At 40.9% G+C, this 20,137-nt stretch overlaps 1 protein-coding gene across 1 annotated transcript in view; it reads right to left on the reverse strand.

The window, feature by feature from the left end:
- Window positions 1-20,137, reverse strand: part of ank1a (ankyrin 1, erythrocytic a) — a 101,860-nt gene that overhangs the window by 80,524 nt on the left and 1,199 nt on the right. The window lies entirely within an intron of this gene.

The raw sequence follows: 20,137 nt of genomic DNA on the forward strand, positions 1-20,137 counted from the left end.
AGCTCTTTGAAAGGAATCTACCATTTTTATGCAGATGACATCCAACTGTACATCTCCTTTAAGCCCCGTGAGATGTCTAAGCTACAGCTGTTACACACCTGCTTACACCGGAGACACACCGGCCGCCGAAGCGCCGTGAAGTGCTGCGAAACGGGGACTGCCTTCGTTTGGCGCCCTTGTTATCCTATTCTATAGACCACATGGGCCGCCGAAGCGCCGTGCGCGCCGGCGCTCCAGCCCGCGCCGTGCAGCGATCGTTTCGGCGTCTGCTCTATTTTTGTTTTTGCGAGCCGCGGGTGAACCGCGTCAATTATGGCAGGAAGTCAAACCTAGACATAAGAGGCAGGCCGATAAATTTAACAAAATAAAGGATTTCAAAATACAATTCCGCGATGGTCGAATGTGTTCGTAAACAGACACTGCATAAAAACCACACGAACACACACACACACACACACACACACACACAGTGAACTTGTGTGCGTGTGCGTGTGCGTGTGCGTGTGTGTGTGTGTGTGTGTGTGTGTGTGTGTGTGTGTGTGTGTGTGTGTGTGTGACCACGTGAAGGGGGTGGGGTTTAGGGCGTCTTTCAACCGGATCAAACAGGACAGAGAGGCAGAAAGTCATAGGACATTTACTAACAACTGGTTCACACACACGCGCACAAACACACACAAACAGCAAGGGGGAGGGGAGTGTAGAGGAAAAGTGCAGAGAAAAGGCAGAGTGGAAATGGGGGACACCAAGTGGTTAAAAGAAAAACTACGAGGCGCGTCTCGACCGGAGCAGAGAAACAAGCGTCTGGTCTGAACTGAGGAGCAGCGGCCGAATTTTGTGAGCGTTTTGTCTCTCCGCGCTTCGGCGGCCGGTGTGTCCCCGGCGTCAGACTCTATCAAAAACTGGATGGCTGGGAACCTTCTACAGCTGAATGAAGGTAAGACTGAGATCCTCATCTGTGCCCCAGACAAACTGGTTCCCAAAGTCAGAGACTCTCTTGGTCAGCTTGCTTCTTACACCAAACCTTCTGTCAAGAATCTTGGCGTGACCTTTGACCCAGCTCTCACCCTGGATTCTCATGTCAGTTCTCTTGTTCGCTCTTCCTTCTTCCATCTCAGGAACATTGCTAAGCTGAGTCCCATTCTGTCTCGGTCTGAACTTGAGACAGTTATCCACACCTTCATCTCCTCACGCTTAAACTACTGTAACTCTCTTTTCACGTGTCTGAGCAGAACCTCCCTGAACCGTCTACAGGTGGTTCAGAATGCCTGTGCTCGGCTTCTGACCAAGTCCTCCAAACACACCCACATCACCCCGCTTCTCCTCCAGCTTCACTGGCTGCCAGTCAACTTCAGGGTTCATTTCAAGATCCTGGTCCTGGTCTATAGGGCCTTACATGGACAAGCACCATCTTACATTGGTGATCTTCTTAGTCCCTACACCCCCGGCAGGTCCCTGAGGTCCAGTGATCAAAGCCTACTGGTTGTGCAGCGCACCAGGCTTAAGACCAAAGGTGACAGATCATTTGCTGCTGTGGCCCCCAGACTCTGGAACTCTCTCCCCCTTAGCCTGAGATCAGTGGACTCAGTGGTCTCCTTTAAAAAGCAGCTGAAGACTCACTTGTTCAAGCTGGCTTTTGTATGACCTTCTTCACCACTCTCTTTATTCTGCTCTCCCCACCTATTCCACCGTCCTCAGGATCCACTGATTTCCTTCTCTCCTAGTCACTCTCTCTCTTTCTTAACATTTTTTGCTCATTTTAAATATATTTTTAACCATTTTGTAAAATCTTTTTCATATTTTTACATAATTTGTTTTTGTGAAGCGCCTCGTGATTTTTACTTTAAAAGGTGCTATAGAAATGATATGTTCTTCTTCTTGATACTGATGCTGTTTATGAGGGCCATCTACATTCCGTGTGCAGAAGAGATGGAGCAGTGAGTTAATGATGCAGCTTCTGGATATCAATGCTTTAAAGAGCAGAGAGACTGACGTGCTGCTGATTTCAGTCGTTTACTGGATGATTTACTGTTAACTATAACCGAAACTGTAAAATGGTTTCTTTAAGAAAAAAAGCTACATGATTTTTTTTAAACTTGTGCACCATCTTTGTCTCTCCGTCGATCAAGCCCTTGATGATTGAACAAGTACTGAATTGCTGCATGAATAATTGATGACTCTGCGTAACAGTATTGCAGAACAGCCTTGAATTGCTGCACTGGATCAGAGGCAGAGAGAGAGAGAGATGGGTGAGAACACAGCTGTGTGTGTGTGTGTGTGTGTGTGTGTGTGTGTGTGTGTGTGTGTGTGTGTGTGTGTGTGTGTGTGTGTGTGTGTGTGTGTGTGTGTGTGTGTGTGTGTGTGTGTGTGTGTGTGTGTGTGTGTGTGTGTGTGTGTGTGTGTGTGTGTGTGTGTGTGTGTGTGTACTGCATGCTCAGCTGGTATCTGGGCCAGTGTGTGACTGTGTGTGTTGGATAAAGATGGAGTCCTCCAGGCATCAGACAAGATGACACAATCGATTCTTTACGAGGGAAGTACAGCTCCAGGTCTTCTACATATGCCTCGTCCTTGCTCTGCGTTTAATAGATGGACCAACGGGTCTGAGAGGCCGACTGTCTGCGTCACACTGCTGTCTACCTGCTTGGATCATCACTGAGAAGATGAATGGATCTGATTTGGTTCTGACCAGCAGAGGGAGCTCCTATAACTGTTTATCCAGTTTTTGAGGAATAAAAAAAACATAAATATAGACTATAAAAATGACATACTGTGTTTTAGATACAGTTAATTCAGAAAATCGAAGGGAAATTGGATATTTACAAAAAATATTTACCTCATATATTTATCTATTTAGATTCAGACATAAAGGTGTCCATGTGTGCTCTTGGCACCAGGATACCTGCGGCCGCATGTCTTGGACACTCGGGTGAAGAGAGGAGCGGAGCTGTCAATTGACCACTACCTGGTGGTGAGCTGGCTCAGATGGTGGGGGAGGATGCCGGTCCGACCCGGTAGGCCCAAATGTATTGCAAGGGTCTGCTGTGTGTGTGTGTGTGCGCGCGTGTTTGGGAGGGGTTCGGAGTAGACCTACTGCCCCCGCGACCAGACTCCGGATAAGCGGATGAAAATGGATGGATCGATGGATGGATGGATGGATAATCTATTTAAACCTGCTTGGACTCATCGGTGCTGTATTTACTCATTATCCTGCTTTATTTGGGTGTTAAATGACAAAAATGTTTTATGCACTCCAGCAAATAATTGATGAAAACCCACATGCACATGTGTGGTTGCAGCTTAACAGAAGTTGTTGCTAACTAACTCAGATTTTGTATTAAGAGATCAAGGTTATTTAGTCAGTTTTGCATAAATGATTTAACAACAGTGGTTGGCCAGAAACTAGTTTCTAGTTTGGCAAATCATTCATTAAAACTAAAAGTTTTTATTTTATTTTATTAGGAACTGTAGAGAATGATTTACAATGTGTCAACCGGCCTCTAAAAAGGAAACGCACAACTGTAACTAACTGAGCACTGAAAAATGTTGAAACCAAACAGAAAAGGTTGTCACCCAGCTGGATTTCTGGCTCTAAATGCAGTGCAGATTTCACCACTCACTCATACACCTCTGCTTGGTATCGACATATTCTGAGCACATTACACAACAGCAGGGTTGTAGTTCAAGGGTGCTACTAGTGCGTTAAAGTAGATCTGAAAATCACTAAAATAAAACCATTACAAAAGGTGTAAAAAAACAAAACCAGCAACAATAAAATGTGCAACAGAATCTGTTTCATGAACTGCTTTTAGAATATAAAAGTTGGTTAGACAAAAAGAACCTTTTCATCAAGTAACGCTGAGTTATTAGTGTAATGAAGATCGAAAGAGTTATATATAAAGAAAGTGGGCATGAGAATTCACAGAAAGCAGTGATGGGGTAAAAGACAAAGATTCAGGCATTAAAGCAGATTCAGTTTCACAGAATCAGCAGAAAGTGAAAAACAACAGGAATGGAGTGATTGCAGCGGATGTGGGGCAAGAAAATTGATGATGGGAAAAGAGCATGGCGAGGATTATCTTCAGTTTCCTGGTCAAGGACAAAACATAAGATCCAGGAAAATAATAAGCAAGGGGACACAAATGTGTGTGTGTGTACTAGCTTTACATTTTAAACTTATGTGATCAGGAGACTTTTAATAACAAGAGTCAGGCTGCAAGATAATGAAACACCTCCAGAACACACTGACATTCTTTTCTTGGGTATCAAATCATGTCTGAAGCATTATCAGGTTTGCACACACGTTTTACAATTTACTAACTCAAATGAACACCAGGTGGAACTATGCTTCAATACTGCAAAAGCTTAAAGGGGACAGTTTGTACAAAAACCACATTTTGCATCCTTTTGTGCTGCCATGTGGGTCTCGACTGCCTATATACAATTCTCAGATGATTCTTCTCTGTCAGTGTTTGGCTTTAGGAATTATCTTTCTAAAACAAGCCATTTCAAAAAGTGCCGTTTGTGATGTCACAAGTGGGGCAAGTAACAGAACCACCTTTTACATGCAAGAGAGATCTGCGGCTAGAGGAGCAACGGCTCTACTCTGAGCTCCTCTCAAATATAAGAGCTTCTAAGCTTATTGGGGGGGGGGGGGGGGTGTTATGGCCAGCTCAGCTAAGCCCTGGAACAACTCAATTTGACTCAAACGAAACAACTGAATTTGGACAAAGAACATTTTTGTATTGTTCATAAAACCATTATTACTTTAGAAAAAAAATCACGCCACTTTTGAACATTATGGGTAGTTAGTATGTAGATGAGCTAGCAAGACAAAGTTTTCGTGGAGGCTGAAGTTCCTCCATTCTTCAAGCAGAGCTTGACAGGACCAAGCTTGTAATGGGCTAGTAATGAGTTTATTTGAGAGTGTGGAGCAGTCAGGGAAACACATAAATGGGAGAACTCGTACAGACGTCAAGTTTTTGTAGTATGTGTACCTGCAGTACCAGTCATGTGCATCCTAGCATTTTGTTTTTGCTAGATTTGTATTTGCTGAAGATACCCAGGAGCTCCACCCTGCTGATTCAGATTTTTTTTAAATAAAATTTACAGAAAACTTTGATTTTCTGGTCAGCTTAAAAAAAATGAGACTCTAAAAGTAAAACCTTCCACAGAGAAGATTAGACTGGCCAATCGTAATCAGAATTGATCAATTTTGATCACGAGCCATGTTTTCATGCATGCCAAGATTTTGAATATCTTAAAATACAAATTTGATTAAAGTTGTTTCAAGACAGCAGACATACTTTGCAACTGGTTCCCCTTACAGAGTAAATGTTAGCTTTGTCCAGTCAAAACCAATCTCCGTTTCTCCAGACTGAGGCTGTTCAAGGTGTCATCTAAAGAAATGAGTCGTTTAAACTTCTATAACAGAAACACAATGTAAATGTTCAATTTGTACTTGTATTATCAATTCAAACTGAAAAAAATGTAAAGAAAAAAGCGTAAATACTTCAAATATCTTTACAAACACAGACGTTAAGCTCACACACAGTATGTTGCTGTTACAACCACTGAATCGCACACACACACACACACACACACACACACACACACACACACGAAATACTGAAGCATTTACTTCCTCAGTAAAGCTGATATTCATGTTTTCTCCTTCCGGCATCCATAGTGTAAAATGCAGAGCTTCACTTATACAGAAACACCAATAATTAATTAACCAAATAAGTATTGAGGAGACATTAGTTGTAACATCAGAGGTTTTCATAAATCTGCTAAAATAGTTAAATGTACCAACTGTGCCATAATTACAGCCATGAGATTTATTAGATTGTTATTTCATGACAGAAATCACTTTTTAATGCAGGAATCACAGCTTTGGTTTTGTTTGGGGAACTGATGCATAAGAATAAATAAAAAGGTCACTAAGCTGTAAAATCGGCATGTAAAGCCACAATAAACACATGCCTACCCTCAGTCTCACACACACACACACATTTGTGTGGGATGCAAAAGCTCACCACGACTGTGTAGGCAATTGAAGTTCTGTACCCAGAGGCACAAAGGCTAAAGTCACAATGCTCTATGCTCTGACAAACATTTCCCCCATTACTGCCAGAGTAACTGACCTGCAGCAATCCAAGCTCCACAATCTCTTCTCCTTCTCTTAAACCACGCATGGAGTCAAAGGAGTTGGTGCAAAGATGCTAGGAATGATAGCATGTCTAAAGCAAAAAGAGCAAAAGAGGATGACATAAAACAGTGGTGTGAAAAACTCTTTGCCCCCTTCCTGATTTCTTATTCTTTTGCATGTTTGTCACACAAAATGTTTCTGATCATCAAACACATTTAACCGTTAGTCAAAGATAACACAAGTAAACACAAAATGCAGTTTTGAAATGATGGTTTTTATTATTTAGGGAGAGAACAAAATCCAAACCTACATTGCCCTGTGTGAAAAAGTAATTGCCCCCTGAACCTAATAACTGGTTGGGCCTCCCTTAGCAGCTATAACTGCAATCAAGTGTTTGCGATAACTACGAGTCTTTTACAGCGCTCTGGAGGAATTTTGGCCCACTCATCTTTGCAGAATTGTTGTAATTCAGCTTTATTTGAGGGTTTTCTAGCATGAACCGCCTTTTTAAGGTCATGCCATAGCATCTCAATAGGATTCAGGTCAGGACTTTGACTAGGCCACTCCAAAGTCTTCATTTTGTTGTTCTTCAGCCATTCAGAGGTGGATTTGCTGGTGTGTTTTGGGTCATTGTCCTGCTGCAGCACCCAAGATGGCTTCAGCTTTAGTTGACAAACAGACGGCCGGACATTCTCCTTCAGGATGTTTTGGTAGACAGATGAATTCATGGTTCCATTTATCACAGCAAGCCTTCCAGTTCCTGAAGCAGCAAAACAACCCCAGACCATCACACTACCACCACCATATTTTACTGTTGGTATGATGTTCTTTGTCTGAAATGCTGTGTTACTTCTACGCCAGATGTAACGGGACTTTTGCCTTCCAAAAAGTTCAACTTTTGTCTCACCAGTCCACAAGGTATGTTCCCAAAAGTCTCGGCAATCATTGAGATGTTTCTTAGCAAAAATGAGACGAGCCCTAATGTTCTTTTTGCTTAACAGTGGTTTGCGTCTTGGAAATCTGCCATGCAGGCCATTTTTGCCCAGTCTCTTTCTTATGGTGGAGTCGTGAACACTGACCTTAACTGAGGCAAGTGAGGCCTGCAGTTCTTTAGAAGTTGTCCTGGGGTCTTCTGTGACCTCTCGGATGAGTTGTCTCTGCGCTCTTGGGGTCATTTTGGTCGGCCGCCCACTCCTGGGAAGGTTCACCACTGTTCCATGTTGTTGCCATTTGTGGATAATGGCTCTCACTGTGGTTCGCTGGAGTCCCAAAGCTTTAGAAATGGCTTTATAACCTTTACCAGACTGATAGATCTCAATTACTTTTGTTCTCATTTGTTCTTGAATTTCTTTGGATCTTGGCTTTTGAGGTGCTTTTGGTCTACTTCTCTGTGTCAGGCAGCTCATATTTAAGGGATTTCTTGATTGAAACAGGTGTGGCAGTAATCGGGCTTGGGGGTGGCTACAGAAATTGAACTCAGGTGTGAAACACCACAGTTGGGTTATTTTTTAACAAGGGGGACACTTACTTTTTCACACAGGGCAATGTAGGTTTGGATTTTGTTCTCTCCCTAAATAATAAAAACCATAATTTCAAAACTGCATTTTGTGTTTACTTGTGTTATCTTTGACTAACGGTTAAATGTGTTTGATGATCAGAAACATTTTGTGTCACAAACATGCAAAAGAATAAGAAATCAGGAAGAGAGCAAATAGTTTTTCACACCACTGTAAATGCAGTCAAGTGCACTGTAGACACTATATGACTTCAGCGATCAATAACTATGAATAATTAATCTAAAAGATCATCTTTCCTGATCTATCAGTTTTCTTGGTGTCCATCTGACAAACTAGGTTGGTAAAGGCAATTAAAGGGGTCAAACTGTGGTAGACCTCTACCCTCAACATAACACACCAACTAGAACTGTTAAGACTAATCCTGCAACCAAGACGTCTCTTTGTACAGCTGCACCCTCCTGGGAACACACAGTCCCAAACGGTCCAGGTTTGGATGCAGTCATCATTAGTTTTTAAAAAGACAGGAAAAGTGCAAAAGATTCAAGGTCAAATGATTTAAAAGTACCACTTTCCTAACTGATTAGTATTATTATTATTTTTGCGAACATCCAGCAACGTCCTTCCAGGTGATTTCATTTTCGGTTTGTCACGTTTTACTTGAAACATTTTAGTTTTCAAAACGTTCTGATTATTACTCAAAAAGATGTGTTGGATTAGAGTACAGGGTGTTACGTTTGAGGAGACTCCAAAAGAGGTGATGTCAGTTTTTGCACCATGATTTAAAACTCCTGTGTGTGAACACTAGGTGGCGATGTCCTGCTCTCTGACAGAGCAGCCAGCACTGTGCTGACTAAGGGCTGGCTGACTAAGGATGAGTGAGTGCCAAGCCTAAATACATGTGTGCTCACATGTGATTGAGCACTAGTTGTGTTTGACCTTGTGAAGCGGCTGCAGATTCTTTCGCTTCAACCAAAAATGGGTCCCGCTCTCCTTAAAAAGCACATGAACTATACAAGCATATGGGTAACTGTCTGTTAACTACATGAGATGATTCACAAATGGATGGTGGAAAAATCTTTTTTTTCCACATACACCTTCATTTCCCTGTCAATTAAGAGCCATGAGCTGCTGAAGCAGTAAAAGTGACTGATGCTTCATGCCTCCCTCCTTCCTCTCTCTGTTGCTCACTTTATCTCTCTAGATGTGGATCCACACTGTTCAGCACATACTCAGAGAGAGGGAGGCGTTAACAATCCATGATCTTGCAGTGTTGCAATGTGCCGCAAGTAACTGCAGCAGAGGGAAGGGAAGAGCCATCTGTACTGAAGCCGGGAAATTGATTATGGGAGGGTTGATGGAATGAACTCTTGTAGGGAGAGAAGGGTAGAGGAAGACGGAGGGCATGCACCAAGCTCTGAATCTGCTCAGGAAGAATCTCCGGGGTCAGCTGGGTGACAACAGCATCCTCCCTGCTAGCTTGTAAATCCTCCGACATGGGGCAATCCACACGCTTCTGTTTAATGATCAGATGAGCTCGCTAACAAACAAAAAGAATCACATAAAATATGAGACTAAATAAAGTGAACAGTTAAATATCTTATCCTGTCACTCTAAACAACATGTAAGCCTGTAGTGAGCGTGTGTAACCCACTGAAGGAAGTTACTTACATTTATGAGCATTTAAAGCATTTTTTAACCAAAGAAGTTATGTTTTTAATGCAATAGACAAAACATGTCTAGTTTAAATTAATAAATCAATGCTCTGGTTAAATTGTTGACATTTATCACAACATGCCCTATAGGTTATAAATTGTAAGTCGCTTTGGATAAAAGCGTCTGCCAAAGAAATAAACATAAACATTTACTCTCACTGGAAAAGTATTTCTCTTGGTGTTAGAAATATTCTTCAGACATTCTGGTCCATTTCAACATAATAGCATCACACAGTTGCTGCGGGCTACCACAAAAAAAGAAAGAAAGAAAGAAAGAAAGAAAGAAAGAAAGAAAGAAAGAAAGAAAGAAAGAAAGAAAGAAAGAAAGAAAGAAAGAAAGAAAGAAAACAATCTTATATAGCGCCTCTCAGGATGAAAATCACGAGGTGCTTCACAAGAACAAAAAAACTATTTAAAATGAAAAAATATTTTTAAAATGATACAAATATATGGTTACAATGAGAAATAATAAAATAATATTTAAAAATTGTGACAAAAAATGTAAGGAAAGGGAAAGAGAAAATGATTAGGAACGAGGGAAATTGGTGGATCTTCGGGAAAGGCAGAGTTGGTAAAAAAGCAGAATAAGAGGAGGTGGTGAAGGTCACATAAAAGCCAGCCTGAACAGGTGAGCTGCTTTTTTAAGGAGACCACTGAGTCCACTGATCTCTGGCTCAGAGGGAGAGAGTTCCAGAGTCTGGGGGCCACAGCAGCAAATGATCTGTAGGGTTGTGCAGGATTTAAACCTGATGACTGTGGATGGATCCATGCATGCAATTCTGATCCGACCATCTCATTGTTGCTGCTGAAATCAAGGCTCATCAGAACAGTGAGCATTTTTTTTCAATCTCTTTTTGTCAGTTTTGGTAATCTTGTGTAAATGTTGGCCTCAGGTTCCTGTTCCTGGCTGACAGCAGTGCTCTGCTGCTGCAGTAGCTCCATCTGCTGGAAGGTTCCATCTTTTCTGTGATCAGACAGTTTTCTACAGACCTTGGGTGGAACCAACAGCTGTTTGAGCGACTGTTGTATTCATCTTTTCAAACCAATCTACTCATTCTCCTCCGGCCTCCCGACATCAAACAAGACATTTCCTTCCACACAGCTTCTGCTCGCTCAGGTGTTTTCTTTTTTCCACACCATCCTCTGTAAACCCTAGAGATAGTTGTGGGTGAAAAACTCACATCAGCAGTTTCAGAAACACAGGCCAGCTCATCGGAGCGACGGTGGCACAGGAGCTAAGTGCTCACTCCATAATCTGAAGGCTGCAGGTTCAAGCCCTGCTCAGTTTGTTGCTGCCGTTGTGTCCTTGGGTAAGACACTTAACCCTCCTTGTCTGCTGGTGGTGGTTGGAGGGGCCGGTGGTGCCTGTGTACGGCAAACTCGCCTCTGTCTGTGTGCCCCAGGGCAGCTGTAGCTACAATGAAGCTCATCACCACCAGAGTGTGAATGAGTGAATGAATGATTGTGTTGTAAAGCGCCTTGGGGTGTTCCAGGACTCTAGAAGGTGCTATATCAAATACAGGCCATTTACAACCACCCGTGCCACATTCTGGGTGACATAAATCCCCTTTCTTGTTGATTCTGATGCTCATGTTAAATTAACGTTCTCCACATCAAGTCACCAAAATGCACCTGATTGGCTGATTAGCTTGTTAATTAACTTGCTTTAATAGGCAATCGAGCAGTTGTACCTTATAAAGTGGATATTTCCCTGTTTGCTACAGTCACAGCCTCATAGCAGACTGCGGTCTCAGTCGGCTGAAAGGGACATTCGTCTGATTACAGAAAAAATGTCATTTCCACTGCAACAGTAATTGAATTGAACTCAACTGTGCTGGAGAGAAGCAAACTATTTCAGAAATGTTTGCTAAATGCCGATTCCAAGGTCAATATGGGGAACTTTAATCTTAAATTTAATGAAGGCTATTATTATAAACCTATTTGAGAGGCGCAATCGTGGTTTACCTGTTTATAAGCCCACAAAGTCCAAAACCTGATCTAATCGTTTTATGGTTTCTATCTTTCTCTGTGTTTGTACTTTCATGCCTTGGTGACCCTTTTATGCTGATCTCCATCTAATACTGGTTAAATGTCAGGGTAGGTCTTTTCCTAAAGCACTAATTAATTAGTTGAGTCCATCATCTGCAGAATGAAGCCACGTTTTGCCTTTTACTGTAAATCCTCCCAGAGAGCGTTATGGAGAGAAGGAAAATAAAGCATCAGATCAAAATGAACCCAGCGTTCCCCAAAAGGAAATGGCTGTGTCAGATGATCAAAGAGTTTACTAATGGCTAAGCTTTTAATAACAGGTCTGTGATGACACCTGATGAGGGGATTAGATGAGTCAACAGTCTGCACTCCGTTAAGATTTGTCATCGGGGAGCGTGCGGTGATACTCGGTCACTAAATCAGCAATGGGTTTGTGTTTTTCTCCTGTGGCAAACTATGAATTCTGTTCCTAGGAAGCACTTTTACACGCTGAGCAAATTCAGTCATGAACTCAATCTGTGGCTGCACGTTGTGTTAAAGGGATTCATTGTTTGCACTCAGAGAAGTGGAACAGGGAATTACAGCTGGGAAGCCTTGCTGCTGTGGTGATGAGGGTTTTGAAATGAACAATTCATCGTCCCTTTGGTGGACGGAATAAAACCAAAACAACTCTTCATTTCAGTTGAATGAAAAACAGCCACAATTAGGTTAATCTCTGTTACATGTCAGTCCGTTTTGTTTTTACTCTACTTCTGTGGCTTTCTCAGTCTGAACACTCGACTTCACACCAAAAATCACCAACACATAAGGTGCTTCCCACACACACATAAATGTTCCCACGCTCGGCCCGAATGCACTGACTTGTAGCACCAGTTTGAGCTGGATGTGAGGCTAAATGAGCAGAAATCCAAACTGATGCCGGAGCAAACACGGGTGAAAAAGCAAAAAGTTGATCAGGTCTGGATTCTCATGGGCCTGAAAGTCAGAGCCGTCCGTCCATCCGTCCGGTAGGTGTTCACATCAATAAAGGGAGAATGGAGATGCATCAATTTGTAGCACCTACATTTATTGTTTAAGGCTGAGCCTGCAAGATGGATAAATCTTTTCCTGCTATAGGGAATACACAGCCGATCAGATCAATACAGTAAATGGTAGGCAGCATGTTGCAGAGGCTCCAGCTGTGGTTCCACCAGCATGAGAGTCGGACGATCTTATGTCAGGACTCGGCGAACCTGGGCATCAAACCGCACTGAGCTTGCTGCTGCATCAACACTCCCCTCATCAGAAACAAGGACCTTAAAGGCAAACAGCTCAGGCTGGGTAATGCACACGAAAGCTTTGCCTCTTCCCCACAAGCTGTCCGGTTATACCCTATCAAATTCCTCCTCTCAGAACACATCACCTCGTTCCCCCTCCTTCTCTTTCTCTCTTCCTTTGATATTTGAACATGGTGAGGATCCATTTCAATAACCCCCATCTCTCAATTCTTGTTTCAGGTGGTTATGTAACAGCTATGCTATCAGAATAAGAATTGGCAGAAGAGATTAGAACAATTGGCCAAGGAGAGAGACGAGAGGGAGGAGGGGGAAGAAAATGAAGGGAGGACGAATCTAAGGAAGCCCCCTTCAGGATGACGCATCAATTCACGTGTTGGAGGAGAAAAAGCTCATAGAGATGCAGCAGATCTTTATTGTCCCACACAAAAAGCTTTTCTGGAACTACTGCAGTCCTACGTGTCATACCAGGCTTAATTAAAACCATCAACCTGGAAGCAACGACAAACAGATTTCCCCAGGCTGCTGAGGATTATCAAAATCATGCATCATGCTTTCATTTATTACAGCAGTAAAACAAAACGCAGCTGAAGACGATTAAGGGTTAAAATAAAAGGATGAATCACTGCAGAGAGGGTGAAACTGACAAAACGTTGGGAGACTTTGATCATACATTTAAGAATATTTGCAGACTTCACAGTTTTGGGGAAGCTTCAGCCTTGCAGAGGGAGACCGCCAGCTGCTTGATGTTAGTTTGCTGGGGGGGGGTCTTCTTATTTTCACTGAAAATAAATTCCACCTTTTACTTTAAAAGTCTTTGCTAGCTCATAAATAAAAGTCTGCATTCAGTGTGGTGAAAGGACCAGGGATGGGGAAAAGGGTTCGGGTTGATAAACTGGCCTCACGTGAGCTTTCTGTTTACGCTTTAATTAAAGCAGAGTGGGGGTGCAGCTCCTAGCTGCCCAGCACAAGCAGCACTTACTGTAGAAGCAAGAGCTGGACTCGGGGAAACTTCTCCCCAGGTTCAATCAGTATGGGCGAGTGCCTTGGTAAGTCTGAGAGGTCAGACGGGACTGTCTGGGCTACAGCCACTCACAAACTCACTCATGAGGGAGTTATATCACACCAAGGGACAAAAACACAAGAGACATGAACAGATCAGAAAGTCCATCCATCCATTTTTCTTCTCTTATCTGGGGTCGGGTCACGGGGGCAGAAGCCTAAGCAGGGAGGCCCTTCCCTCTCCCCAGCCACTTGGGACAGCTCTTCTGGAGGAATCCTGAGGCATTTCCTTGCCAGCCGAGAAACATAGCCCCTCCAGCATGTCCCAGGTCGTTCCTTAGGTCTCCTCCTGGTTGGACGTGCCCAGAAAACCTCACCAGGGAGGCATCCTAACTAGGTGCCCAAGCTATGGCTCCTCTTAATGTGGAGGAGCAGTGGGTGTTGGGTTAAAGCTGAGTAAATGGAGGTCTAATTGGGCCACCACCACTGAGAACTACATCTCCCAGAATGCACCAACAAAATGGTGACTGCTGATAAAAAACACCTTTGCAGTATGGTGGCTCTCAGTCCTCAGTCAAACAGGAACAGCACAGCAAGCTCTACTCATGAACTTTACGCTAAAGATGCCAATGGTAGGTAAATATTTCTGGTTTATGTTAGTAAGTGTTTAAGTTGTACCTGGAGAGTATTCTGTTTAAGTGTCAGAGCTATCAACCTGATGAAATCATGCATTGATCAACTTGAAACCAACAAATCTCAGAGTTGAAAAATAAAAGTTGATGTAAAGCAAAATCAAGAGTTGTCCCTGAGTGTCCCTTTGGAGTAGAACTAGTGTGGAGCTTAACAGTGGGTCTACTCCGAGCCCCTCCCGAATGACCTACCTCCTTGTCCTATCTTTAAAAGAGAGGCTAAACACCCTGCAGCGAAACTCATTTTGGACACTTTAGTCCACCATCTTGTTCAGATCAGAAAAAAAATCTAAGTCCACAGCTTACTTCTGCTGCCCCTGAGTGGCAAAAAGAATAACATCTCAAATTAAAACGTCACCGTCCAACATACCTGTGTACCTACGAGACAGCTGCATGTCAAACGTTTAAAAAACTGGAATACTGCTGGTTTCAGTAGCTGTTTTAGGTGGAATGAAAATAACTAAACTTGTTGCATCATCAGAAAATCACTCAGATGGAAGAGCGGCACAAAAATAACTACATCAAGCAGCAGCCTAATGGACAGAAACATCTTGTTGATGGGTGAAGTCAGGTGTGAATCACCTGACTGGTTAGAGCTATTAGAAGTACAGAGAGATAAAAATGGTTACTGCAGCTTACATCCATATTCAACAAGCATGGTGAAATCCTCAGAAAAGCATCAAATGTCCAAATTACATTTTTAACATAAGACCGACTGACTGCAGTGATAAACAGGTAAAAAAAATAATTACAAAGTAGAATCCAGCTGAAAATAACCTCGAAGCATTCAAATCAACATTTTCTGGAAGCTAAATAAAAAATGAACCCAGAGCTTTGAGAGAGGGAGCCCTACCTGCTGATGTTGCTTATCAAGCATATTGTAGAGAGACAATTAAACACAGTAGTACAGTTACTCCAGAAAACTCCAGCTGCAGGAAAATGAAACAGAAATTCTCCAATTTCTCATTCAGAGCACAAAGCTGAAGTCCAACCAGGTTTTTAAAGGAACAGTCCCACCAATCAGCTCGTATTTGAACGCAGAAACAAAACAGGAAATCAACAAGACAACAACATTATGTGTTTTCTGTTACAGTGAGACTGTTTGGGAGTCTAAGTCACACCCATCTACTTCTGGTCCACGGGTCTCATAGTACCAAAATAAAAATGAATGGGAATCTATGGTCCGATTGTGGCAAAACATATTTTAAGGTTGTGTTTTTTTTGTGAAAATACGTAGAGGACTGCTCATCTCACCAAATTTACATCAGAAAAGCATAAGAAGAAGAATCAAAATGAGTGTGAATTTAGCCAGCTTCACATTCTTCTTCCAGGACAAAAGGAGCTTTAAACGTGGAGGAAACCACCATAAATATGGCCATGTGGTGAGTAGCCGCTACGCTAAGGGAGAAGAGAATCTGTGGTGACGTCATATATTCCATGTCTGGTTTGCAGTCATTTAAATTATCAATTTTTACCAATTAAAAAATCTTAAATTACATGACAGACAGTCGAAACACATGTTACTTATCGTTTAAATTGAAGTACAACATGTGCGATTCAGAGTGAAAGGAAAGCAGCCCAGAAAATAGTGACATTCATTCATTCATTCATTCTTTCATTCAGGGGAACCAAGAGCTGACCAGAAGGGGAGGAGAATTCCTTTTTAAGAAGATATTTAAAGATCTAATGAGGTGAGGAACAAGAGTAGTAAGAACTTGTTTAAACCTGTTTTGTCTGTTTTAAGAAAACTGATAAAGTTTTTAGACTTTACAAATATTGTATGGAATTAATAAAAGGTGCATTCATTAGAATATGAGACATTATTCCTTTAAAACAGAACTGAAGAAGGAAATTTGAAACATGATAATATAAATAAAGGTTAGATGAAGGACATCTAAACAAAGCAGATAATGAAAATTCAGACTTTTCTGGTAATATTAGATGAATCTGCAGATTACCTTTTAGCAGATAATCTAAACTTGAACTCTTGTCTAGAATTAAAGCATTTTTCATGATAGTTTCAAACTTTTTCAAATAATTTTCATTCTTTAAAACTTCATACATCTAATTTGAAGACCTATAAAATTATTTGATTATTTTCTTTTGTCTTTTTGTCAAATACATAGAATTCTGCCTGGAAACAAATATTCTGTCAATGGCTCTACATTACAACTACAATAAACATCTATTTTAGCTTCATACCCGTTACATCAGTAGACAAAGATGAAATTCAGCAGTTTAATGTTCATGAATACATTTTTTCTGGTTTAGTTTTAGTTTAAAAAATCAAATATATAATTTTTAAAAATAAAAATTCAATGTCATAAATTCAATACCTGAAAACGTCATTCTGGTGAGACTGCCTTCTTCCATAGAATTAGACCATGAAGGCCACAGTTTGCTACACTGACTCATAAAAATCTAAAAGCAAATAGGATGGACTCAACATTAGAGGCCCACCGATATATTATATTTTTTCTATATCAGCCATCGGCTGAAATTATTTTTAAAAGCCAATTAAAATAAATCAATCAGGCACCCGTGTGGCCAACTGCTGCCACTACTAGACTGAAGAAAGGACCCGAAGGATCCCAACACATCTTTTTTTATGTTTTGACTTTGTTTTATATTTGAAGTTCAATAAATATGAAGATATTTATTGACGTATTTCACACAGTGAGTGTTCAGTTGTCTTTCACAAGCAATGTGCTACTAAAACGTATATATCAGCCTAATCATCTGCTTTAGATATCGGCCATCTGCGCAAAATTCTTTAAAAATCGGTATCAGCATTGGCCTGAAAAAAACCATATCAGATCAATCAATCAATCAGATTTTATTTATAAATATTTATATTTTTCAAGACAAGTGCGACTCAAAGTGCTTTACAGAATTAAAATTACCCCAAATTTCCATAACAGACATATTGATCAGTCTCTAGTAATATTTCATATTCATCATATCTAATATCATCATATTTAATATTTAATTTTTACAAATTTAAGTGATTGCTAGGAGTCAGGGGAGTAGTGGTAATTTTGTCCATTGGTCTGCACGGGAATGATTATCAGTTATCTCGGGAACAAACAGGAGCTGTCACAGTGGGATGGATAAAACATTATAACTGGCAACCATTAGGTCAGTGGGGACAGTTTAAGGGTTTAATCACTTTGATCACAGTAATTAATGCACAGGTAAGGAGATCTGATCAGGTGACAGTCCTGCTCCTGTTTCCCATCAAACATGAACAAACACACATGTAAACATTTTTAAAGCACTCCTGCACCAATCACACATCAACACATGAGCTGCAGGAGCGAGGGCTTTACTTGCTGTTAAAGCATGGAGGATAGGAGATTTTGGAGGGCAGACGGCGACAGGGCTTGAATGCTGATCCAACACTGCCTCGTCTGCTTTAAGTGAACATTTAAACAGAAGCACTGAGACATTTTCAGCATCACCGTCTCCAGTTAGATCAGTTGCCCTCTTTTACTCCTGTGCTGATTTTAGAGGAAGTGGATTTTCAGTGGATTGTTGCCTCAAAGGCGTCTGATTGGCTGCAGAACATTTAGAGCCACCAGACTGCCAGAATATCAACACCTGCCAAGAGTCAAAGAGACACCACCCCCATCAGTGTCCAGAGAGACCAACAACCAAAGACCACATTTTAACTGTTCTGGTCTTTTTTCATTTTAAATAATCTCACAAAACCCCTAAACACTTTAAATTATCAAATGAATGTCAAATCATTTACCTTTCACAACTGAGTGAAATCTTAGCTTTTTATGTTTCCAGTTTTAAACGTGTAAACAAAATCAACAAAACCTATAACATGCAAAACTGTCACTACATAACTGAATTGATCATTATTTTTTTATATTTCATGAAGTTATAATCACATCCCAACATCCTAGTGATGTTTCATAACAGATAAAGGCTTCAGATTTACATTTAAAATATGTGTTGCTTTTATTTTTTTGTACTCTGATGATTTTACCAAGAATCACAATCATGATTTTAAAATCTGATACATTTTTTCACATGATGACACAGCTTTGCAAATGTTTAAAATGCACTTAAAGGGTCTTGTACTTATTATTGTAAAAAATATAAAAACTAAAGATCTTCTATAACTGATCCAGTGAAAACTTACTTTTCTTCTAAATAAGATGCAACTATATCAAGAAATAATCTGTATTTATAAACCATATTATTGTTGAAAACTTTGGTCTTTCATGTTTAATTTTAAATTAGCTCTTTAATAAAAATATGAGAACATAAATCTGAAAAAGTCACTTTTATACAGTGACAGCAATCTAAACCTTTGAACTGAAGTTAAAAATTACATTTAGAAATGCTGATTTAAATAAATATTTTACATTTAGAAATTCTATATTACTCCACTCATAAATGTTTGCCATAAAATAAAAAATTTACAAGATAAAGACTGATAAGAAACCAAAGTAATTTGTTCGTTTACGTTAAATTTGAGTTTAGAAGCAAACTAAAAATCACCTATTATAAAAAAATAAAAGTTAACATTTTCTCAGTATTGACAGAACAATCCTCAAACTGCACTCACATCATTTTTCCCCTGTTCTGGGTTTCATGCTGACTGGAGACAAACGTTGAGGCAAAGCTTCCTGCTTCATGTCAACTGTCACAAATTCTCACACACACCAAAGCTGCTCCCAATGTAGACATGAGAGTACACGCCGAAAGAGGTGAGAATAGGTGCTGACTGGGACAACCGAGTTGTTCACATCCAGACAATGCTAATCTTTCAAGAGGAGCAAACTCATCAATAAAAGTAAGTTGGGGACAATGTTACCTACGGCTCAGCATCTGGGGTGTGTGGTTCAAAGGCACCAATTAAAACTTGACCCATTGATGGAGAATCGTTTTCTTTATGAGTCGAGGAACTTATTTGTGCTGAAAGATTCATGTCTTCGGGGGGGGGGGGGATTTGTACATCCAGAAGAAGCTAACCAAAGAAATCATGTAAGGTTGTGTAGAAATGAACCAATCAAGCAACAGCTGCAGAAAAACGGGGACATTTGTGAATTTAAAGACATATTTTTATGTTTCTGAAAGCAAAAACGTTATTGTGACTTTTCACATGAATGAAAAATAATTCACAAATTAGAATTTATTGCAGTAATGCAACAAATAAGTCTTTTTTTGCAAACAAAGTAAGTTCATGAATGTTAAAAATGGTCAACCTTGCAGAACTGGACATGTAGGCAGCAACTCTCCTGAGATGAAGATCAGCATAAAAACATGAAAAATATATAAACATGAACTAAACTTCATATTAGATTGTCAAAGACAGCAGACGAGTCCAGCAGCTCGACAGTGAGAAAACATGCAGACACACAGTCTGCAGAACATCAACCCGTCATGCAGCTGAAGACATCAGAGGGGAAACAGTCAAAGATGGACAGAACCCCATCTCCACCACCTCCCAGTGTCACGATCTGCTCCAGCAACCAAGAATGGGTGTGAGCTGGTGTGATAAAGGGAAGGAGAGGTTAGGAGGTAGTGCTGAACCTGGGGAGGGGCTTTTAAGCTGCACAGTTATGTAAGTGATATGAGATCCTCAAATAACACACACTTTGAGTCAAAGTTGGACTGCATCAGCGCCCTCAGCAGAATCCTCCATCCTCCTCTCATTCATACGGTCTGAGCTGCAGACCTCATCTCTCAGGTTTGCACAAACTGCACTCTCACACATGCATTATGCACACAGCCATCTCCATCCTTCAACAACGGATTAAAGGTTGATATGGTCTGCCTCTCAAAGAGCCTG

Source organism: Nothobranchius furzeri, chromosome 17, assembly GCF_043380555.1.
Source record: "Nothobranchius furzeri strain GRZ-AD chromosome 17, NfurGRZ-RIMD1, whole genome shotgun sequence".
Classification (NCBI taxonomy): Eukaryota; Metazoa; Chordata; class Actinopteri; order Cyprinodontiformes; family Nothobranchiidae; genus Nothobranchius; species Nothobranchius furzeri.